The sequence below is a fragment of the Odocoileus virginianus genome, chromosome 5, assembly GCF_023699985.2.
Source record: "Odocoileus virginianus isolate 20LAN1187 ecotype Illinois chromosome 5, Ovbor_1.2, whole genome shotgun sequence".
Classification (NCBI taxonomy): domain Eukaryota; kingdom Metazoa; phylum Chordata; class Mammalia; order Artiodactyla; family Cervidae; genus Odocoileus; species Odocoileus virginianus.
This window is the reverse complement of record NC_069678.1, coordinates 57,748,187-57,773,025: the sequence shown is the minus strand read 5'-3', so window position 1 is coordinate 57,773,025 and position 24,839 is coordinate 57,748,187. Positions and strand designations below refer to the sequence as shown.

The 24,839-nt window shown below is 36.9% G+C and overlaps 1 long non-coding RNA gene and 1 other non-coding gene across 4 annotated transcripts in view; one reads left to right on the top strand and one right to left on the bottom strand.

Annotated features, from left to right (window-relative positions):
* Positions 1-1,987: 1,987 nt before the first annotated feature.
* The window catches only part of LOC139035062 (uncharacterized), a 62,903-nt gene continuing 40,051 nt past the window's right edge, over positions 1,988-24,839 (top strand). For all 3 annotated transcript variants that reach the window (XR_011487575.1, XR_011487573.1, XR_011487574.1), the window contains exons 1-2: positions 1,988-2,064; positions 14,299-14,425. This is a non-coding gene — a long non-coding RNA (uncharacterized lncRNA). The remainder of the gene's footprint in view (positions 2,065-14,298; positions 14,426-24,839) is intronic.
* On the bottom strand, positions 6,458-6,530 carry TRNAF-GAA (transfer RNA phenylalanine (anticodon GAA)). Its single transcript has one exon. It is a non-coding gene; the product is annotated as a tRNA-Phe (tRNA).

The window sequence follows — 24,839 nt, the reverse complement described above, 5'->3', positions numbered from 1 at the left end:
CCTGCTTCATTTTTGCTTTTCCTTCTGACCAAATGCTATTCTTCCCTGTAACTAAGTCATCCTTGTCCTTCAGATCTCAACTCAAATTATTTCCTCAGAGAGGCATTCTTTGACCTCTTCAGTCAGGTTAAATTACTGATTAAATTCATCTATATAGCACTTGACACAGTTGCAGTGTTATAATTATTTCTGTGATTATTTATAATCACTATAAGTCATACAAGGACAGAGCCATGATAATTTTTTTCCCTCACTCTATTGCCACCAGCCAACACAGGGTCTAGTAAAGAATAGATGGTCACTATGTATTTATTGAATGCCTGAAAAAATGAAGACTTCTTATTAGGGCTGAAAATGATAACACAGATTATGATAGTGCATTATTGATTGCTTCATAGCAAGCATTTCATAAATTTTACCTCTTATTATTGTAGTCATTGGCACATTCTTCATAGGGCATCTCTGGCTTCTCTTTTACATCATCACTAATTTCAATGTGTTTGAAGTGCAGTGGACCCAAGTGATCTCTTAATTGTAAAAGAATTGTACCTGCCCTGTAACATTTGTTTTCTTGACATCAATTATACTTAAGACTACTGAGTTGGAAGCATATCAAGTTAATACTATCTATTAAAAGGCCAAAATTTGCATCACTAGAAGAATGAGGAAACAAAGAGGCAAATTTACCTCCATTTGGGAAGCACAAGTTCTGTAATCATGTTTTATCTGTTTTTGTTTTGTTTTTTTTTTTTTTGTTTTGTTTTTTCCTAGTAAAAACTGGGGAGGATAATCGTTTTGCTAAATAGCTTGTTTTAATAATGCTACTTAAGTAATGCCAGTGTTTCATTTTAATTATCTGTCTTCTCAAAATATATTTATTTCTTTGCTCAAAGCCCAACTCTACTTTTGCATTACTTGAAAATTCCTTCTTATGAACACCATGACTATAGAAAAGGACCCTATAAAAACGTGCCACTCAACACTATCACTTTTGTGCGTTTGCCTCTGGTTTCATTGGAGTCTTTGATGGCTACTTTTTGATTATCACGCATTTATTGACCATGCACTGTGGGTTGGGAACAAGATTAGGTATTGCAAGGGACAGACAATGAACAGAGGCATAGGCCATAACTTCACCTAAAGTTCCTTCGTTTTTCTTAACATCTCCCCTTACGGGAAAGCAGTTTTTCTTTGAGAATGGGAATAAAAAGCTTACTATTTCAGTTGAGAGCTAGTGAACCAAAGTCAAGCTTTTTAAGCAACCTCAGTCTCTAATTCTTCATCTCTAATAATATCTGTAAATATTATATTATAATATTATTTATATGTAATATTATTCTATTTAAATATTAATATGTAGTAGGTAATATTGTAGATACTTGTGGTAGATTACATCATTATCAAGTCACCGAATCTTTATCACCTTTGTATCCATGTCTTTTTTCTACACCTTTTCAATTACTTCCCCTAAGTCCAAGTGTATTGTCCCACTCTGTTGATGTAGGCCTTACCCATGTAACTTACTTTGACCAAAGAAGTTTTATTGGATGTGATGAAAAAGGGGCTTGACATTTGCTTGCCATGGTTGGTGGGATTTTCTCTCTTATGTTTCTGTCATTGTCAAGCAAAATGTACACTCAAGTTAGCTGAATGGTCCAAAGAAAATGGAAGGCATGTAGAGTGTATCTAGGTGATCCGTGACTTGGAGCCAATTCTAGCTGAGCCCAAGGTAGATTAGCTGGCTCCCAGTCTGTCTCAAAAATCCATGAGTGAGAAAAAAAATGCTTATTGTTTTCACCACTCATTTTTGGGATGATTTGCTATATACAAATAGCTAAAATATACCTCATCATATTTTTTAGATAATTAAGAAAAACAGAATACATAAGGTTCCCAATACAGAGGATGCCAAATAAATTCTACAGAATAGATAATGAAGGAAAAGTTCATAATCCAGTAAGAACAAAGGGTATTGGCAAAGTTCTTTTAGAACTCTGAAATCAATAGAACAGCCTTTGACATACTTCTCTACCAACTATGTGTCCTTAAGAAGACTTTACTTCTGTAAGTCTTGGTTTCTTTACCTGTAAATTGAGGGAAATAATGGCACATAGTGCATAGTGTTTTCTTTTATTGAAATGTAGTTAATTTACAATGTGTTAATTTCTAGTGTATAGTAAAGTGATTCAGTTATACATATATGTGTGTGTGTATATATATATATATATATATTCTTCTACATTTTAGTTCATTATAAGATACTGAATATAGTTCCCTGTGCTATACACTAGAACCTGTTGTTTACCTATATATATAGAAGTCTTATTTGCTAATCCCAAACTGCTAATTTATTCCCTACCCTTTTCCCCTGTAGTAACCATAATTTTGTTTTCTATATCTGTGATCCTGTTTCCTCATAGTGTTTTAAAGATTCAACAAGATTATGCTCTTGAAGGGCTTTGCAAAAATGTGATACATTGTAAGCTTTTGATAAATGTTAGCAATTGTTATTGCTCTTATAAGTATTATTAACCATTATCACTATTATCATTGCTATTTTAATATGTTATTTAGAGGCAGAAAGAATATTGAGTTTCAGAAATATTGGCTAATTACATTTTCTTTTCATTAACCTACTTCAAAAAGATAACCAAATAAAAAATTATCAACCTTTTTTCCAAAAAATAGGTACAATTTACCTATTTTTCAGTTTTTATTTTGATAAAGATTTCAAAACTCACAATATAGTTAACCCCTAGCAGTTTGACTTCCATTGTATTCTTCAAGTTTCTTTGCCCTGTGTCTGGTTGGTTAGTGGGACAACATCATGATTCCATTAAGACCATTCTACCCTGCCATAGAAATCTGTTAATCCTTCCTGCTAATGAAATCCTATTGATATGTCAAGGCTTTTGGTTAAAGAGCTCTACTAAAATGAAGATTTTCCTTCATAGGAAAAATCATTTCTAAATATTATAACATATATTTATTTAATTTTAATATCTGTCTCTCTCACTAGTCGATAAGATCTCTGAAGGAGTGGATTTTGTCTTGCTCACTGTTATATCTCCAAAACCTGGAATAGTGCCTGACACATAGGGATCACTCAGTAAATATTGATACTTGCTGAATGAATAAATGAACTTACATTAATAAAAATGGTTATAACTTCAAACATTTTTACATGAATCATTTCCTTTGGTTCTCCCATGAACTCTAAGATGTAAGTACTATTGTTCCCATTTTGGGCTTTCCTGGTGGCTCAGCTGGTAGAGAATCCGCCTGCAATGCAGGAGACCTGGGTTCAGTCCCTGGGTTGGGAAGATCTCCTGGAGAAGGCAACAGCTACCCACCCCAGTATCCTGGCCTGGAGAATTCATGGACTATACATTCCATGGGATCACAAAGGGTCAGACACGACCGAATGACTTTCACTTAACTTCATTCCCATTCTACAGATAAGAAACCTTAATTTTCCAGTTACCTGCCTAATATTACCGTTTTTTGAAATGAAACCAAACCAAGCCAACTCCAAAACCCAATTCTTAATGACTACCCACTAACTGCGTTATTAATGCACCCATCATTTTAATATTATTCAAGCTACCTTTTGGAGAAGTTACCTGGACTAAGCCCATTTTCAAAGAACCAAAATAGGAGGGAAAAAAAGACATTAGAGTCCATAAAGAAGATCTGCCTACTGTAGTTTTTCATTCAAAAAGATTTTTACTGAAGACCAGTTTTTAAAGATAGAAATAGGGAAAATATTTCATGAATCATTCATCTTTAGTGGATGACTTTCTTTTTCATTCAGGTGAAATCTTTCTTTCTTGTTTTCATACATTTATTTTTTGAGGTCATTGAGTCATAGCTATTAGAGATGAAAACAACTGTAAGAGTCTGATTCACTATAGTCATCCATTTTTTGTTTTGTTTTCTTTTGAAATCTCTCAGTTTGGAAGATAAATTGATTTTCTCTGGATCACTGAACTAGCCACATGGCTTTGACTTACCTAGGCAGTATCACCTGGAATTTAAAGGCTATGACTCCAAAATATGATTTATTCAATAAAAATAAAGGAGTGAAGTAACCAAGTACTTATTGATTTAGTTCAGAGTAGAAATGTAAACCCCAAAAATACAAATTTCCCAAGGGAAGTTACGTGTCTTTTTTGGTTCCTTAATCAGATCACAAAATAGTCTGTATACATTCACACTTAAAATGAATTGAACTGAATGAATAGTGACCAGCAGCTGAAGACAAATTACTGAATCCTTTTGTTCAAGGCATATAAATATATATCTTAGACATTTTGCTGAAACCAACATAAGGGCAGTGGGGTGTGTTGAATTAAATTTGAGAAGTGATTTTTCATTGTCTAATTGACCTATTGTAGAAATGCAACCTGCCCCATGAAAAAGGCCGATAGATTCGAGCTATTCAGTATACCGGTTAGCAAAAGAACTCCACAGCTAACCAAATAGAATTCTTGGAGTAGCTGAGTTTTTCATTTGAGGGACCATGTATGTTTTGCCTGTCTCCCAGAGCCCAAGGATTAATGCTCAAACAAGGGAATTTACCTTTTCCCAGAGGATTCAGTATCTTGAGTTAGTTACTGTAGTCTTTAATTAGTTAAAACTCATTGGTTTCAATGAAAGAAACCCATTTGAACTAGCTGAAGTGAAACAGAATTTATGATGAGATTCTAGGGGTAGTTCACAGAAACAGACCATGCAGTCCAGCTGACTTCTAGAGTTGCTTAGGTTTTAACATAGCTCATTATAAACTGGTCAAGACAGGAATCCATTGCTGAACTTCCTGAGCTCTATCAGTTCTCTCCACTTGCCACTATTCACGACAGTCCTTAGCTTCAGTTCTGCAATTATTTTTCTAACGGTCTAACACCTTTGTTGTCCCTCAGTGCTAAGTGTGAAGCTTCTTGAAGAGAAATGACAAAGGAAGCTCACCTCTCTTTGTTGCTGTTGTTCAATCTCTAAGTTGTATCCGACTCTGTGACCACATAGACTGCAGCACACCAGGCTTCCCTGTCCTTCACTATCTCCTGAAATTTGCTCCAATTCATGTCTGCTGAGTTGGTGATGCTGTGTAATCATCTCATCCCCTACCATCCTCTTCTTTCGTCTCTTTTGTGAACTGTGTCCTGTGCTCAGTCGCTTCAGTCTTGTCCAACTCTTTGCAACCCCATGGACTGTAGCCTACCAGGCTCTTCTGTCCATGGGATTCTCCAAGCAGGAACACTGGAGTTGGGTTGCCATTTCCTCCTCCAGGATGTCCTCCCAACCCAGGGATCGAGCTCACGTCTCTTATGTCTCCCACATTGGCAGGCGGGTTCTTTACCACTAGTGCCACCTGGGAAGTCCTTTCACTTCTCTTAGTTAATCTTTCCTCTCTTTCCTATAAGCTCCAGAAAGCAGGATGTTTGCTCTCTTCAAATTACGAACAATTATACTTGCAAATAATTGTACTAGTTAACTTTCTCATTGCTATCTCTCAAACTGGGAGGAGAGAACAGCTTCAGCCTCAAAGAACTTTCCCTGGAAGCAGAAAAGCACTTCAACAGAGAAGAATTATGATGTGACCAGGTCCTAGAAGCCATTAGATGCCTGTCACTTACAGTGACTCATAATTTGCTCTACTTATAATTACTCCAGACTGACATTTTATGTATGCTGAGGAAGATTAAGAGAAAAATAAATATGCTAGGAATCGACATATTGAATGATATATGTAAACATACAATGCCGATAAAACCCAAAAGCTATTCAGAAATTTGTGACTTTGAAGTAATGTTCACACTGATGATCAATATCAGTTGTTGTCCTGTCAACATGAAGCTGTTGAAAGATAAGTATCAGTGTCTCTTATTATTGACCTGATAGGAACCATTTACTGTTTAGATCAATGGATAATTGGAAATAACTTAAATATACTTCTTTGTCCAATTCTGATCAAAGTCTCAGAGGTATATAGTATCTGGCAAAAGGATCCTCAAATTTCCTGTGCAGGAACAAATAGTATCAGCTGTAGGCTAAAGATCTGAATACTAAGCTATTTTAACTTCATTTTTGATATTTAAATAGAAAGATCATAGCCTAGGAGTTGAGCACAAGCATTTGACACAGTTTTTATAATCTCTGAACTTCTTTGGTAGAGTAGGGGGAATAATAACCACTTCATAGAATTATTATGAGGGACAAATGGAAAATTGCATGTGTATCAGTGAGTAGAGTGACAACACCAGACAGACATCAGAGAGACTCAATAAATAGCAGCTATTATTAGGGATGCTATTATATTAGAAAGTGAAAGTGTTAGTCGCTCAGTCGTGTCCAACTCTTTGTGACTCCACGGACTGTAGCCCACCAGACTCCTCTGATAATGGAATTCTCCAGGCAAGAATACTGGAGTGGGTAGCCATTCCCTTCTCTAGGGGATCTTCCTGACCCAGGGATCGAACCTGGGTCTCCTGCATTTCAGGCAGATTCTTTACCATCTGAGCCACCAGGAAAGCCCTTATATTAGAAAAAAATAGCACTACACTATACATAAAATAGCAGTTGTGCTTTATAGAATGTAGGGTTCTCAGTTCAGTTCAGTCACTCAGTCGCGTCCGACTCTGCGACCCCATGAATCGCAGCATGCCAGGCCTCCCTGTCCATCACCAACTCTCAGAATCTACCCAAACCCATTTCCATCGAGTTGGTGATGCCATCCAGCCATCTCATCCTCTGTCGTCCCCTTCTCCTCCTGCCCCCAATCATTCCCAGCATTAGGGTCTTTTCCAATGAGTCAACTCTTTGCATGAAGTGGCCAAAGTATTGGAGTTTCAGCTTCAACATCAGTCCTTCCAATGAACACCCAGGACTGATCTCCTTTAGGATGGACTGGTTGGATCTCCTTATAGTCCAAGGGACTCTCAAGAGTCTTCTCCAACACCACAGTACAAAAGGAATTGAAAACTCTGATTTCCAATAATGTCAATACAATTAGTTATTTTTCTTACCAACATTATAGACAAAATAATTTCAAAATTGCAACACCTATATTACTATCAAGGACAAAATCATTAGATAGAAAACCCAGCAGACTAAAAAAAAACCAATTATGCAAATACCAAAAAAAAGATCTAGAGTTTCAAAACATACACATAAAAAGGGATTTATTTCAACCAACATTGTCAGAAAATATAACTGAAAAAAAATGTGTATGTCTGCACTTGTGCGTGTGCACACAGGCACACACACACACACACACACACACACACACAGACAAATCTATGAATAAACTCATGCAGGAAGTTTGCAGAACTCTCTGTACAGACCAGACCAGGGTGTCTCAGTCTTGGCATGACTCACATTTTGGGCTGGGTAAGTATTTGTCTTAGTGGACGTTCCTCTTGTAAGATGTTTAGCAGCATCCCTAGCCTTTACTCACTAGATTTTAACTATATTTCAGTAGTACCTCCTTTTCCTCCCCTCCCTTCAAAGTCATGACAATCAAAATTGTCTCCAGACATTTCCAGATGCCCTGGGAGGCAAAATTGACAGGAGTTGAGAATCATTGTTATACACTATATCATGAAAGGACCCTCTTAAATGGATAGAACAATCAATTTCTCTCATGATAAGCTCAGTACTATACAAATGTCAATACTCTTCAGTTTTGAAAAGTTTTAGAAAATTTTTTAAGGAAGAAAACAATCTAGAAGAATAAACAAGTTTGTAGACAAATAATCTGCAAAGAAAGAGATACTAGTTATTGGCTAATAAATATATAAACAAATTTTCTAATTCAGTAGTAAGGAAAATAAAAACATAATTAAATAACTAGAAAATATATAATTTAAAACATCAATGTTAGTAAGTGTGCTCTGAAATAGATTTTTACAGTCCTTGATGGTGAGAGTGTATATTGGTAAGAGATTTTTCAGAGAGTAAATTGACAATAATGTCAAAAATTTTTTAATGTGCATTTTCTTTTACCCAGTAATTTCACTCTTTCTTGAATGTATTTATCCTTCACAATTAATTAAATATGTGCAAAAATATTTGTAAACAAAATTTTTTTTGTGATGTGATATTTAAAACATCAGGAATTACAAATACAAAGAATGTCCAAGAACAAGAGTTAGTATAATTATGGAATCATTATTGAATACTATATTATTCCTCTATTATTAGACTGTCTCTTTAACAATATGTGGTTATTACAACAAATACCTTTAATAGAATGATACGCATGTATTTGTACATATAAATGTGAGAGGTTAAGTTTCTCAGTAAGCAGACTCAGCAGTCTCAGAGACAGAATTTGGCATGCTGAATATTTCTTATGGAGAGCCCTTGGGAACATCTTCATAATAGAGAAAAAGGAAGCAGTTGTGAGGAAAAGGAAAAGCCAAGCCAAATACCACTGGCTTATGCCCAGTGATAATCTCTTTGATGCTTGATGCTGAGGGAACCCTGGAGATAGAATGACCATTGAATGTCTCAAAGGATGGGCCAGGACTTTATACCCCTGTTTGATCCCAGGGTTGGGAACATCCCCTGGAGAAGAGAATGGCAACTCACTCCAGTATTCTTGCCTGCAGAATGCTATGGACAGGGGAGCCTGGCGGGCTATCATCCATAGGGTCAAAAAGAGTTGTATACAACTGAACAACTAACACACACACACACACATACACACACACCAATCAGTTATTGAATGAAAGCTTCCAAAGTAAGTTCACAACCTTGGACGGGATGCTCTTTGCACCTGAGATGGTACCTGAAGGGGCTCTCCATCCTATGCTGGTGCTAATTCCAGAAGCTGAGAGAATAAGACTTTATGAAAGAGACATCTAGATGGCACATGACAGCATCCATCATAGAGCACATGTGTTTGGTCTCTGTGTGAAGAATAAAGCAAGATCCTTCTTTCCTGTGCAAGTACTGAGCAAACTGAAAAAGGAAGATTAAAAGCTCCCTATGATCAAGGCTAAAATAACATCTTTTACCAAAAAGGCTGCTATTGAAGAAAATGGCGTGTGGTCTTTGTAACACTCTAGAATTAGAGTTTCCCATTTGGTTTTCAGCAGAGCTGGGCTGGGACAGGCCTCCCGCTGAGTAACCACCTTACCAAGACTCAGGTTTCTCCAGGCAAGAGTACTATGAACGGGTTGCCATTCCCTTCTCCAGGGAACCTTCCCAACCCAGGGATCAAACCCAGGTCTCCTACGTCGCAGGCAGATTCTTTACCATCTGAGCTACCAGGGAATCCTAAAGACTTACCACATGGAGGAATAAAGCGGTGTGCTCCTTTCTAGGCCACTGAGTCCCAAGAGGAGGAAAAGAGGAAGGGGCTAGACAATTCATGCATCGGTTTCCTCTTCTAAACTCTCCACACAGCATACCAAAAATGTTACATGTGAGTTGTGCTTTTGGGTCAGTACTAATGTTCCTTTTAATATATATATATATATATATATATATATATATATATATATATATATATAATTTTATAAGTGTCTTATATTGAATATGCATTTCTTTCACGATCTGAAAAAAATATTGTAAAAATTAAAGTCAATTTGTTCACAGTAGAGCAGGTATATACAGAGCACAGAGACAGTAAAGTAGGAAAAGATTGAACTACACAAATAGAGAAGAAATAATATGACAACAAGAATAGCAGGTGCAAGAGCCAGGGAGACAGTTGAAAAACAGCAGTCAGGACTCTTGTTACCACTGAATGAAAGACAAATACACAGAGTTAGTTAGTACCAGCTGTTAAGTAACTGGAGGGCCGTGTTAAGAAAGAAGCTTCTTTAACTTACTGTTAGAAAGCAGTGCTTGATAACATGGCAATTACTCTGGCTGCCTATCAGCTCAGATGCCAAAACTTCAAAAATGTCCCTCAGATCCACCAGACCACTTGACCCAGAGTTGAAATTCAGAATGCTCTGGACACTTACTTTCTTTTGTCCCTCTCTCCAACCCTAGAACATAAACATCATTGATGGGGCTTGGTTTACCATATAAGCGGCTTTTATCCCCCCTTACCTATAACAGAATTCATAATAGGTTAGCCAACAGTATTTTTTAATGCTCAAAAATGAACTAGATATGACTTTATCTACCTGTGAAAAAGAATCCCAACTTAAACTGTAATTCTTAAATTATAACAGTTAAATAAACTCCAATTTTTGGATAGATTGTGTAAAATAGGATTTTAGGGTAAAATGCCTACTTTACACCAAAATGTTTCTATTAACATGGAAGATAATCCAAAAATGAAAGTTTTTAGAATGAACACACAGGCTAATTTTTATAGCAGTGTAGCAGCCTAAATGAAAGATTTTGCAATTTCAAATTTACAAAAGGGCAAGCATCACTGTCATTTTTTTTCTATGTGAGTGGTCAGCACGGAATACATAAAAGCATAAACAAATACATCCACAACTCATAAACATTTAAAACATACTAACCAGATGACACAGCTTTCTGCCCATGCCCTTGCAATGAATAATTATGGCCATCAACTTTTATGTTATTGCTAACATTTTATAGCCTTTTTTGAGAGAAGAATTTTATGATTTGCACCACTCTTTGGGAATAATGCAGCTTATGTCCACGATGACAAGACGAATGTAAATCTACCTGATGCTTAGTTGTGTTTTGAAGAAGTGTGTTTAAAGAATCTGAGTATTTTTATTTAGAATGTTTCTTCAATACAGTCCCAATGAAATACAGAAAGTATAGAAATGTGATTTTCTTTGTTGTACACATTGTTGTACACTTTCTTTTTTTTGTGGGTCTTTCAGTTACAATAACTTTAACTTATTAAGTGCTTGCTATATGCTGGTCATTATTATAGGCATGTTTTATATATTTTGTAAATCTTCATGATGATGCTATGAAAAATGCCATACTTTCACTTTTTTAATAGATATAGAACCTGAGGGAGAAGGGTTAATTAAGTAGCAAATGTTTATACGCTTCATCATTTATTAACTTATTTAACAAGCATTATGAAATACCTTTTTATACTAGGCATTGTTTGGGGGATTCGGGATAAAACTGTGGACAAATAGACAAGTTCTCCCTCTTAGAATGCTTAAATTCCTTTAAGAGATAGAGATGAAAAACAAAAATAATTATAAAATGAATGAGATAATTTCCAATACTGATATATGCTATAAAATATATACATATACATATATATATAGCTCTAAATGAAGTAGATATGGTAATAGAATGTGACTTTATTTTAAATTATCTTTTTATTTAAGGATAGTTAATTATGCTGTTTAGTCACTAAGTTGTGTCTGACTCTTTGCAATCCCATGGAATGTAGCCTGCCAGGCTCTTCTTTATATAGGATTTCCCAGGCAAGAATACTGGAGTGGCTTGCCATTTCCTTTTCCAGGAGGTCTTCCCTACCCAGGGATCGAAATCCCTCCTACATTAGCAGCAGATTCTTTACCACTGAGCCATGTATTAGTTTTAGTTATGTAGTGTAGTGATTCAATATTTGTATAGATAATACTCTGAGTAAAGTCATACAATAGTAATTGTTTTCCCTGTGCTTGTAATATGTCCTTGTGACTTATAGTATACATAATAGATTGTGTTTTGTAATCCCTTACCTGGATCTTGCCTCTCTCCCTTCCTTCTCCCTACTTGTAACCACTAGTTTCTTCTCTATATCTATGTTTCTCTTTTGTTACATTCATTTCATTTCATTTGTTAGATTCCACACATAAATAATAACATACAGTATTTATCTCTAATTATTTCAGTAAGTATAGCACCCTCTAGGTCTATCCAAAAAAAGGAGAAAAGGAAAGATATGCCATTTGAATGCAGAGTTCCAAAGAATAGCAAGGAGAGAGAAGAAATCCTTCTTCAGTGATCTGTGCAAAGAAATAGAGGAAAATAATAGAATGGGAGAGACTAGAGATCTATTCAAGAAAATTCAAGATGCCAAGGGAACATTTCATGCAAAGATGGGCACAATAAAGGACAGAAATGGTATGGACCTAGCAGAAGCAGAAGATATTAAGAAGAGGTGGCAACAAAACACAGAGGAACTATACAAAAAAGATAGTCACGACCCAGATAATCATGATGTAATTACTAGAGCCAGACATCCTGGAATACGAAGTCAAGTGGGCCTTAGGAAACATAACTACAAACAAAGCTAGTGGGGGTGATGGAATTCCAGTTGAGCTATTTCAAATCCTAAGAGATGATGCTGTGAAAGTGCTGCACTCAACATGCCAGCAAATTTGGAAAACTCAGCAGTGGCCACAGGACTGGAGAAGTTCAGTTTTCATTCCAATCCCAAAGAAAGGCAGTGCCAAAGAATGCTCAAACTACTACACAATTGCACTCATCTCACACACTAGCAAAATAATGCTCAAAGTTCTCCAAGCCAGTCTTCAACAGTATGTTAATTGTGAACTTGCAGAAGTACAAGCTGGACTTAGAAAAGGCAGAGGAAACAGAGATCAAATCGCCAACATCTGTTGGATCATAGAAAAACATCTATTTCTGCTTTATTGACTATGCCAAAGCTTTTGACTGTGTGGATTACAACAAACTGTGAAAAATTCTTCAAGAGATGGGAATACCAGACCACCTGACCTGCCTCTTGAGAAATCTGTATGCAGGTCAGGAAGCAACAGTTAGAACTGGACATGGAACAACAGACTGGTTCCAAATTGGGAAAGGAGTATGTCAAGACTGTGTATTGTCACCCTGCTTATTTAACTTATATACAGAGTACATCATGAGAAATGCTGGACTGGATGAAGCACAAGCTGGAATCAAGACTGCCAGGAGAAATATAAAGAACCTCAGATATGTAGATAACACCACCCTTAATGGCAGAAAGCAAAGAAGAACTAAAGAGCCTCTTAATGAAAATGAAAGAGGAGAGTGAAAAGTTGGCTTAAAACTCAACATTCAGAAAACTAAGATGGCATCCGGTCTCATCAGTTCAGTTCAGTTCAGTTCAGTCGCTCAGTCGTGTCCGACTCTTTGTGACCCCATGAACTGGTCACTTCATGGCAAATAGATGGGGAAATAGTGGAAACACAGACAGACTTTAATTTGGGGGGCTCCAAACTCACTGCAGATGGTGACTGCAGCCATGAAATTAAAAGACGCTTGCTCCTTGGAAGAAAAGTTATGACCAACCTAGACAGCATATTAAAAAGCAGAGACATTACTTTGCCAACAAATGTCTGTCTAGTCAAAGCTACGGTTTTTTCAGTAGTCATGTATGGATGTGAGAGTTGGACTATAAAGAAAGCTGAGCACGGAAGAATTGATGCTTTTGAACTGTGGTGTTGGAGAAGACTCTCGAGAGTCCCTTGGACTCCAAGGAGATCCAACCAGTCCATCCTAAAGGAGATTAGTCCTGAATATCCATTGGAAGGACTGATGCTGAAGCTGAAAGTCCAATACTTTGGTCACCTGATGCAAAGAACTGATTCATTTGAAAAGACCTGGATGCTGTGAAAGACTGAAGGCAGGAGGAGAAGGAGACGACAGAGGATGAAATGGTTGGATGGCATCACCGACTCAATGGACATGAGTTTGAGCAAGCTTTGGGAGCTGGTGATGGACAGGGAGGCCTGGTGTGCTGCTGTCCATGGGGTCGCAAAGAGTCAGACATGACTGAACAACTAAACTCAACTGACTGATGTCTGTGCGTAATTTTGGTCCTTCTGTGTTTTTGCAAATGGCAAGGATATGGAGAAAAGGGAACACTATTGGGCTGTTGGTGGCAACACAAGTTTGTGCAGCCACAACAGAAAATTGTTACAAAGTTTCCTCAAAACAGAAGATAGAACTAGACTGTGAGAGAGTCAAACAAAACTTAAACAAATGAAAATCTAGTTGAAGCTCAATGTGGAGGCAGACCAGGCATGAGATCCAGAGAGAGTTCCAGCCAAAGTGAAGAGTAATAAGAATAGAAAGAAGTCCAGCGTACCTGGGGAACAGAGCAGGAAAGGTGACAAAACCCAGATCAGTCGGGTAAATCCATGTCCTCTGACTCTGGAACCTGCATTCTAATAAAATAGATAACAGATTTTCAGTCACAAAGTGTTCTCAGCTCAGTAGTGGACCACAAAAATTCTAACACTTAGACCAAGTAGCTACTACTCCAAAGTGTAAAATCTCGGAGAATTTTCTAGTGTTCCTAAAACTTATATAAACTTTGCATTCTATTCCCAATACATCTTTTGTTTGTTTTAACATGAGAATATATTCTCCATTCCTTAGAAATTTTGAATTCTGGGAAGATGAGCTATATTTCTTCTGAGACTCTGCATGGAGCCCCCATGGAACACTTCTTAGCACACCTGGTGTATACAATGTATTTTGAGAAACACGATTAACATAGCTCAAGGTAAGTACTGGGTAAATGCTTAATGAACGGATGAGTGAGCATATTCAGCCTGTTCCTCCCCTCTAAGTGTGTGGAGGTGTTGAAATATAAACTTAAATATCTTGTCAAGAGGTGACAAAGCATAGTGTTAAGTATACCTATGATCTAGTTTTCTTTTTTTAGGTTTGGATTTTGGCATTAGCATTTGTTGTCATGTGACCTTAAACAGATCATTTCGTCTCTATGTGACTGAGTTTCCTCACCTGTAAGAGCTGGGATAATAAAATACAGAGACATCAAAGGATAAGGGTTGGATGATATGCTCCAGGCAAGAATACTGGAGTGGGTAGCCGTTCCTTTCTCCAGGAGATCTTCCCAATCCAGGGATAGAACCCCAGTATTCCATATGGCAGGCAGATTCTTTACTATCTGAGCCACCAGGAAAACCCAAGGAAGGAACATGATAATGCATATAAAGAACTTAACATGATGCTTCAGATATTAAGTCCTGCGGGGGGGCAAGGAGTATCCCACTGTTTGCCCATGTCTAAAAGGGGATCTGCTTTCAGGGACATGTGGATGAGTATCTCAACAGTGAAACAGTAAAACTCAGAATATTCTAACAGCTGGAAGTGGCATTGGGGGACCGTATTCAGCTATTGTATCTTGGTGGTATGGTATCTGTTACTTAGGAAGCTCTTGAATAATTATTGAATAAATACATCAGTAAGTGAAGTTATGATAAAAAGGGTGGTATGTCACATAAAATTAACCAGTAAATAGTTGATAATGTTATTTTTAAGTTAATTCATTTTTCTTATAGTTTATGAAGGGTCTAATTTTGTCTCAACATGGCATTGCTGCCAAAAGTATTTCATGGCCAAGTACCTTTTTTTTTTTTTTATGGCCAAGTATCTTAAAGACATCAGGGGTATTATGATTAAAAAATCTCTCATCCAAGGGACTTGATAAAAATTTATCATCCTAACATATGCTGATAAACTGCTCTCTGGAAAAAATATCTCCTATTTGTTGTATCTGTAGATTTTTATGATGTCAAATACCCTTATGCCTTGGCCTATTTCAAAGAATCCATGTGACATTACTGAATGCAGAGACAGAAACAGACAAATCAGTTTTAGCTCTTGTGTGTTGGTATGAACCAGTTCCAGCAAACTACTGCTTAGTCATAACACAATTTTCTAAACTTATTCAGCTTTCCCCACCTTTTGTCTAATAGCATGCTTATTGGTTAAGTGTGGAAATTTTTTATGGGGCACGTCCTTGTGAAAGTCTGCTCTAAGTTGTAATGTCCTCTTATTTATGTTCCCATTAACTTTCTCAAGTGGGCAACAAAGGGAGAGGTTAGAGCTGGGGAATGGTTCCTGGAGATGGTGTTTCATGTACCTGAGCTCATCTTGTAATATATGTCTTTCGTAAAATGGACTGAAACCCAGTGGTGTAAGAGAGGGCCCATCTAATCTGGTTCTCCTCTTTGAAGTCCCAGAAATTCACTCATGTCAGTGCCCAGAGGGGTCAAGTCCAGAGTGACTGGCTAAGCTGGGCTAATGAAACTAGAATGGTACTGAGACAACATAAAAATGACATGTCAAATATTATCGTATGCTAGTCACACCTGATGAGAAAGCAGACTTGAACTGGAAACTACTAACTGACTTACTGTAAGAAAATAAAATAATAGAGACTAAAAGAATTTGAAATCTATTGGTTAATCCAGGCATTACAGGGATTAGTAATATAATTTAACAGGATCGAGACAAGATCATCTGATCCTCTCATTTCACTTTAGGGCTGAACTTGCCACGGGCACTGTTGGCTGAAGTTGCTTTTACCAATGTGACCAATAACAGGATGGGTCCTATTAAAATTGACATCTATTACCTTTCAGTGATCCCATGGTTGAGCACAACCCATCCCCAAATGTTACTGCATTATTTCTTTATATCTTTTTTATATTTAAGGTATAGTTTAGCCTTGGTTTTAAAATATTCTCTTTCAGAGCTTTTGAATATCTCTACTTTGATCAATTATATTTCATTCTCACTCATTCCCAGTCACATAATAATCTTTCTCTTTAATTTCCTAACTGTTGATGTTACCACACTGTAACTCTAAATTGCTAAAAAAAATCATCAAATATGATATTGGAAAGATCTTGGGATTTGGGGATATTTATTCTTCCAAAAAGACTAAGCGTGCATTCATATTGCCAAATTTTCATGGAGCACTGAGAATAAAATTATCAGAAAGATAGACATGATTCCAATCTTCATGAATTTATAAATCCATTAGTTCTGCTATATAAGTTGTAGGTCTGTCTGTACAGGCAAGTTACTTCATCTCTTGGAACCTTGGTTTCCTAACCTGTAAAATGACTGTAGTAATACTTAGCTTGCAGATTGTGCTGGAGAAATATAATTAAAGACAAAATTTTCTCCCAACCTAAAAATCCTCTCTACAAAGTTAGTAGGGAAAGAAAACAGTTTTATTATTAAAACAAACAAAAAAAACATTAAATGGAGTTTTGCACATCACAGACAATATGCTAAGAGACTGCAAAGACAGAAAGAAATCTCACCCTTTCATCTTACATACTTGTGCTTGAGATAAAGAATAAATAGTCCTCAAGTAAGAGGACTTCACAATACCATTTGCCACACATAGTTCATCCCAATTTTACTTCACAATTGGAGTAACCATCTGGATTAGTTAATTTACTTTATGCAGAAGAAAAGTAAACATTTCATATCTTTAATAAAGGAAGCAGTTATGCAACTTGGAGCAACCCATGAAGTTGGGTTCTTATCCTACCACTGAAACCAGGAAGTAGGGGTGCTATCTCCCTCGATGTTTTTATTCCAAGTAAATGGTTCCCAGGTATTTGAGAAGTTTTCTAAAGTAAATACTCTGAATAAAAGAAGGGAAGGATATCCTCCCTTATTTTCAATAGAGAGAAGTAAGCCTATTATTGTTTTATTTTTATCTGCCCTTATACTTGTTATAAGAATTGAAAAATGTGTGAAAAAAGTGAAAGTGAGTAATATATATATATATAAATGTAAAATCATTCTGTAAACTCCTCAATGGCTTTACAAATTGAAAGTGTCATTTAACTGGAGTAGACATTTTAATTCCTTGAATTAGAGACATTTTGAAGGCAGATGGTTAAATGGCCATACTCTTAGAAAGGGCCCAAGCCAGTCTGTACAAAGACAGGAAAGAAGGAAAGAGGAAGCCTCTGTGGGCCACAGTTGAGTGCTTTGCATAATTAGAACAAATCCTGTCTGTTGGGGAAAAAAATTTTGATACAATTATGCCCAGAACATGTTTGAATTTGTGTGTCACTAGAACAACATAGCCTTTTTTCAATAGTCCAAAAGCAAACAGAAATATTTGTAATCTTCTTAACAGAGGGATGACAGGAGATAACAATATGTAGGCAATTCTAACTATTAGCATTTGGATAGATTAAAATGTGGTAGACTGGCTGTTGAAAGCCTGGATATTGACATCCAACGACCCAGACTTCAGTCTAAGTTTCAGTACTTACTAATAGGACAAACTTGTAAAAATTCCTCAGTCTTTACAGCTCATTTTCCTCCTCATCTATAAAACTGGGATCATAGTGCTCACTCAGTAGGATCACTGTAAGATTTATAAGTGTTTGCTTACTGTCTGGCATATAGTAGATGTCAATAAATGGTGATGGCCACTACCATCATCTTCATTACTAAGAAAACTAATAAGTGGGTTGGGAAAGCTTTGGAAAGATGAAATGATCCTTGAAAATAACTGTTTATAGAGTCTGGTTTGGTTTCTAGTTTTTTAGTTTGTATAGAAAAGTTGCAAGTATTACAGGTATGTTAAAAGTTAATCAGTAGAACCTGAACAGCAATTTGATTAAATAAACAGACAATACTAAGCCATTGTCATCTGTTTGAGATTGATTGCTTTAATTAAGATTGATTGTTTTAATGGACTCAATTCTTCACTCCTTGTCCTGGGACTTTGGAGCACCTCTTATCAAGAGGCAGAATATATTTTCTCTCTGTATCACTGTGGCCAATGAGATGTTAATAGGAATGAGCCAACAGAAGCTTATACAAGGAACTGCACATTTCCACTAGTCTGGTCCTCTTATATCTCTGCTATTGTCACAAGAAGGACATGTCTGGGGCAGCCTGTGGCAGTTTGAGAGGCACATGGACCATAGCCAAATTGCTCCAGTCACCTTAGCTGATAGCCAGGTAACTTCTATACATGTTTGGAAAGCCAGACAAGATCAGAAGAGCTGATCCAGATGCGTATGTTATCAACTGTCTGTTGTATATCATGGAGTGCTGTGGTTATTTGTTACTCAACAACAAGTAACTGAAAGATCATCAGATAGTTATAACATCATGCCCTCACCAGAAACGAAAGTACTGCCTCACAAGGTTATTGTAAGGATTAAAACAAACAAATATACAAAGCACCTGGCATTACAGCAGCACTTACTAAGGGCTGGTTTTTGAGACTGAAGAAGTCAACTTTCAATAAAGGTCTATAAACTTTTCAAAATGCGGTCTTCTTTAATATTTGTGATTCCTACAGTATTTATTAGATACAACAAAGAAAAAATAGCAATGCTGTATTAGAAACTTAACTTTAGATTCATGTATGTTTATAATTCCAGAGTAGACTTCCCTTTTGCATTTTTATATATTGCTTTTAAAAAACCCATTTTATATGACAGATATTAAAATAAGTCCCTCTTTAAACAATGAACTTCTAAGACAGGACTTTATTTTTCCATTTTTCCCCATTAATACAATGGCCTTATTTTCCATTTACATAATGGACTCTGAGCAGTCAATGATTGGTTAAATTGCTCATTCTGCCTCTTGCCTGCAAGGCTTTTGCCGTGAGCAAGCATCAAGCACAAAATCTGACTGCCATGGAACATTAAACAGGTATTCTCCTTTTTAAACTTTGTGATCTCAATTTCCCGGAGTTATCCAATAGAAAACAGATGCAAATTAAGAGCTCAATTCCCAAAAATAATAGGTAGTATTTATGCTGGCTTCCTATGGAGATGACTCAGAAAAGTACGGAAGGCACAGCTAGCACTTCCAAATGAAATGTGTGTTCCTATAGTTTCATAAATATCCTTCTTGTTCTCTTCCAAATATTGACCTTTCTGTGCTGAATGCAAAGGTAAGCACAGGCACAAACAGGTAGAACCAAAGCAGAAAACTGGCTCTTTAGAATACACTTTAATGGGTTTTACTGCTTCTTTTTTTAGACACACTAAAGAAAGAGGAACAGATTTATGCAGTTATGACTTATACTGGCTGAACAGTGCAATAAAGGGCCATGAAGTTGATCAGTTTCTAGCCCTCTCTCAATATTATAGCAAAAGATCTCTAACATTCCAGAGAAAGTCATTAAAAAAAGATTCTTTATTTTTGCTTGTGTGAATAGTGTGTGCGCTGTTCGTTTGTTCTTTTGCTTTATTTTTGCTTTATGAGGGAAAGAAAAAAAAAGGAAAAGAAAAATGGTTCCTTTATGTGTTGATGTGTTTATAGCAATCTTGAGTTGAGAGCACATTTCACCTACATTCATTACAGAAAGGCTTCACAGAGACTTTGGTTTTCTCTAGAAAGTTTGTGATCTTTGGTGACATTAATGGAAAAGGACATGGAAAAGTGAATCCAAACTGTGACTTGTATTTAGGGAAATGGAAAGTCAGCATGAAGATTGAGCACAGCATCAACTTCTACAGTGAACTAAACTCTGTTTTAGATGACCATGTGATCGGAACAATTTATAGAACCACACTAAGTTTATTGAGGCTTTTCACTAAGGAAACCAGTTATAGACATACAGTATAACTAAGTACTTGATAAATGTTTAATGAAAGGAAGTGAAGCTGGTCTAGGCAGATATTAAGGTGAAGAATTGGTAGCTTGCCTGTTAGGTCAGCATGGAGACAAATTGTTGGGTTCTTGGAAATAACCAGGCATTTGACATATGACAGAGATAAGAGCTGCCGATAATTCATTTTTCTCATAATTATTCAGCAAATTGAGATCATTGATAAGGAAATCTTGGCTATAAGAAGGTATCAACTTTACCCCACTTTTTACAGCTTAAATGTTTACAGGCAGCTGGTGCCAAAATTGCAAAAAGAAGACATTGATACCTATTCTGACAAATTGCCAGAGATCATTCTCTATTTATATTCAAGCCTCTATCCCTGCTCTCATTTCTATGGTTTAGAGTTTTGTTGTTGTTAGGAACTAGCTTAACCCAGTTGTCTGTGTACATTTATTAGATTATCTGTGGTAGATTTTGGTAGCTGCTATGGTTAGAGATGAGTGTTAGCTACTCTCTGACAACATCAAAACCTAACACTTATAAAAGCAAGTGTCAAAGAGGATTCAGTCACACTTGGAGAAATTTTTTAGAAATGCTATTTGTTTAAAAAAACTAGACAACAGCTCAACAGCCCTCCTCTGTAAATTCAAAGATGTACCAGTTCCCTGTTCTTTAGGTTCTGTAAGCATAACATGTTGTCTCTGGGTTCACTGAGATGATGTGAAATATAGAAGCAGGATTCAATTAGTTTTACAATCACCATCAGGTAAACAGATTTTTCTGACATTGTAATTTCAGAATCTAGCCTCCAGCACTATCCTGAAGAGTGAAGAATGGAGGTTTCACTGGACTTCCTATTTATGCTAGGGAGAGGAATGTCTCCAAATTCTTAGACAAAACATAGATCTTGAATACTACTAATTTGTCACCATTAAAAACCCATTCTTTAATATTTTTAAGTTAATTAGCAAATCCTCTGGTATTGATCAGAAAGAAAATATAGCTAACTCATGTAACAACCACCTCTGGAGCAAGGTCTTTCTGCTCTCAAATTCCTATCAACTGTGAATTCCTGAAATGACTACCTCTAGATTACAAATTCAAATACATCTCGCACACACATGCACACACACACACATATATTGTCTTCAAATTTATAAATTGCATACATACAACAGATGTCAAAATCTTTTGGCTTTCTCAGCTTTTTTGAATTGTCAACTTAAAAAATAATCACAACCTAAAAGTTGAGAGTTACGTTTTATTCAGTGGAAAATTTTAGCCCAGGAGACAGCATCTCAACTAACCCTTAACTAACTCAGAGGAGTCAAAGGGAGGAGCCAGGTTACATAGAAGTTTTGCAACAAAGGTCAGGCAGTCTGAACTTCAAAAGATTATTGTGAATTAAAGGAAAACCAGATATCCCAAGTTAAGGAATTCAGGGCTCTTAAATGTATGGGAGGGCTTCCCAGGTGGTGCTAGTAGCAACGAACTCACCCTCCAATGCAGGAGACAGAAGAGATGCAGGTTACATCCCTGAGTCAGGAAGATCTCCTGGAAGAACACATGGCAACCCCCTCAGTATTCTTTCCTGGAGAATCTCATGGACAGAGGAGCCTGGCAGGCTACAGTCCATAGGGTCACACAGAATCAGACGTGACTAAAGCAATTGAGCAGGCACACATGCGCTATGTATAGGAAGATGTAAGAGTCTGGGCTTTCTGAAATCATTCCTTTCATGTGCATCTCAGCTATCGGGTGCCAGTACCCTTGGCTTTTCATATCCTGAGTTCCTCAGTGCTCACCGTAGGGAGTGACTGCAGTCTGATGGCCAGCAGATCATGCTGGTGTTCTTTCTCCTTCCTGAGTGCCCTCAGGGCTCAGGAATTCATGTTTGGAGGGCCAGATCACTGAGGACTGTGACAGCCCTGTTTACTGATATGGCAAGAAAGACTCCATTTCTTCAAATCTTCACAGAGTTTTTAGACTTACTGTTTTGATTTTTTTGGTATTCTATTTGGGACCTATTTTGTTCTACAATTTATTCTCAGCACCCCTACACCCCTCCCTTTCCCTTCCCCAAGGTTTTCTGTAACTCTAGCTTCATAAAACCCTGTGGGCTATGCCTTCCCTCAGTCCTATAATAGAAGAAGGGAGATTGAAGAAAACAATGTTTCTAAATACTTCCAGAACACTGAAGAGTAAAATATGTGTGATTAGTAGTGAGAGCAAATGGTGCTGAATGAGAAAAAATAAAATCCTTCTGGTAGAGTCCAGGAAGTAGAAAGAACACATATAGTTTTGGATTCACTTCTCTTTATATTTGATATCTGACTTCACCATTTGCTGCCTGTATCACCCCGTGCACATTGCTCTTTGAATCTTAGTTTCCTCATATGGTAAATGGAGATAGATTTTACATATATGCATATATATATTTATGCATATATAATGACATATATAATATGCTCAGGTAGTGCATACCTTTCTTTATAAATCTTACATACCTTACTTTATAAATCATATAACATCAATGTTAATAAGTAATCTGTATTATTATTGTTGTGGTTGTTGACATTATTGATTGATATTGTTATTGAGGATATTAATATCATCCTACAGACAAGATGTGAAATTATGAGAAATCATTGAGACTCAAGAAATGAAAACGTCCTCTCATGGGCATATGAAAGGAATTTCCCTGTGAATTAGTTGTAGATAGAAGACTATACTAATGATTAGTATAAATTATTAATAGTTTGCATGTACACAGTTTATTGACCACCATTGACATGTACATGTATGTTGTGATTGTCTTCAGTAAAGGTGTCTTTCTTCCTGAAAGACAATGCTTTTAGATTTATATGAGCATGTATAGTACCCTATATTTTATGTGGATGGTAATCCCAAAGGAAGAAATACAAATAGAAGTCTTTATAGGGATCTGGATTATAATCCTAACAGAAAATTGCACAGTAGGCATTCTAGTATAATGGTTATGAACTTTAACTTTGAATAAGACAAGTCTAGGTTGTAATCTGGCTTCACCCTTTAAAAGCCATGAGATCTCACTTATAAAAGCAAAGTGAAGAACAGAAAAGTCTGAGAGTAAAATAAGATAATGTATAGAAAACACTTTTCACAGTACCTGATGCATAGTAAATGCTAATTTTATCCACTTGACAGAGAGAAAAACAAAACTCTCAGATCTGTATATATGTGTGTACAAACACACACACACACACACACACACACACACACACGCAATTATTGCAAAAGACAAATTTGTCTCCAAAAAATTTCTAGATATTTTGGTCATCAGGAAAATGTTTGAATGTGAACCTATATTTCCATCAGGCATAATGAAGAGAGTTTGCAATTAATCTCAGATCACTCTGCAGGAGAGACACAATATAAGGTCTAAGATCCCAGTGGAGGCCGAGCTGAAAACCACCTGATCCTGCTTAAACACGTTCCCCCGCCCTTAGATTCCCATGTTCCTGGGAGCACAAAATCTGATTTCTCTTTTTTCTCAGTTGACAGTCAGCTTCTGTCAACAGGCTGAAACAGAGATAAGACTCCTAGAAACTTGCTGAGATGCTATGGATAAAAGGCAGCGTCAATGGTGCACTGAGCTCCATTCAAACCAAAGGCCTGAACAGTTGTCCCCAAGTACAGGGAGCCCCCTCTGAGACCAAAATCCACAGATGCTCAAGTCCCTAACATAAAATGACGAAGTACCATGAATAGCCGGTCCTCCATACCTGCAGGTTTGCTATATGCAGATTTCATTCATACTTCACTAACTCCTTGCATGTGAATCCATAAATACAGAGGGCAGACTGTATTGTGTAGCTGTTCTACACTGCTAAAGTGGGTGGTTTTCAGTGTTTTGCAGGCCTTTCCCATTTCAGGTATTAAATAAGTATGTTATGGGCTGGGTGGCTCAGATGGTAAAGAATCCTTCTTCAATGCGGGACACCTGGGTTTGATCCCTGTGTTGGGAAGATCCCCTGGAGGAGGGCATGGCAACCCACTCCAGTATTCTTGCTTAGGGAATCCCCATGGACAGAGGAGCCTGGTGGGCTATAGTCCATGGGGTCGCAAAGATGCAGACATGACTGAGCAACTAACCACACACACACAAGTGTGTTCCATGCTGGAGAAACTGTAGAAGTCACAAAAATAATAACTGTAATAATACATGCAAGCATGTTTGCTCTTTGCCTATATGTTCCAATCACTGGGCTAAACACTCTTGTAACCTCCCCAATTACTGAATGAAATAGGCACTATTATTTCCGTCAATTTGAGAAATTGAGACTTAAGAAGCTAATTAAAACTGCTCAAAGCTGCATAGCTCACTGAAATTTTGATTCAGGCAGAAAACTAGATATTTAACCTTCAAGCCAAAGTACCTCTTTTTCACAAGCCTTCCTAACCATGAAGTGACAGGGCACAACCACCAAAAAACCCTGAAAACAGCTGCCATTCAGGCCCTGATCCAGTATGTTCGAAAGCCAGAGCTGCTCTGCGCACCACAGTCCAGGCGTTG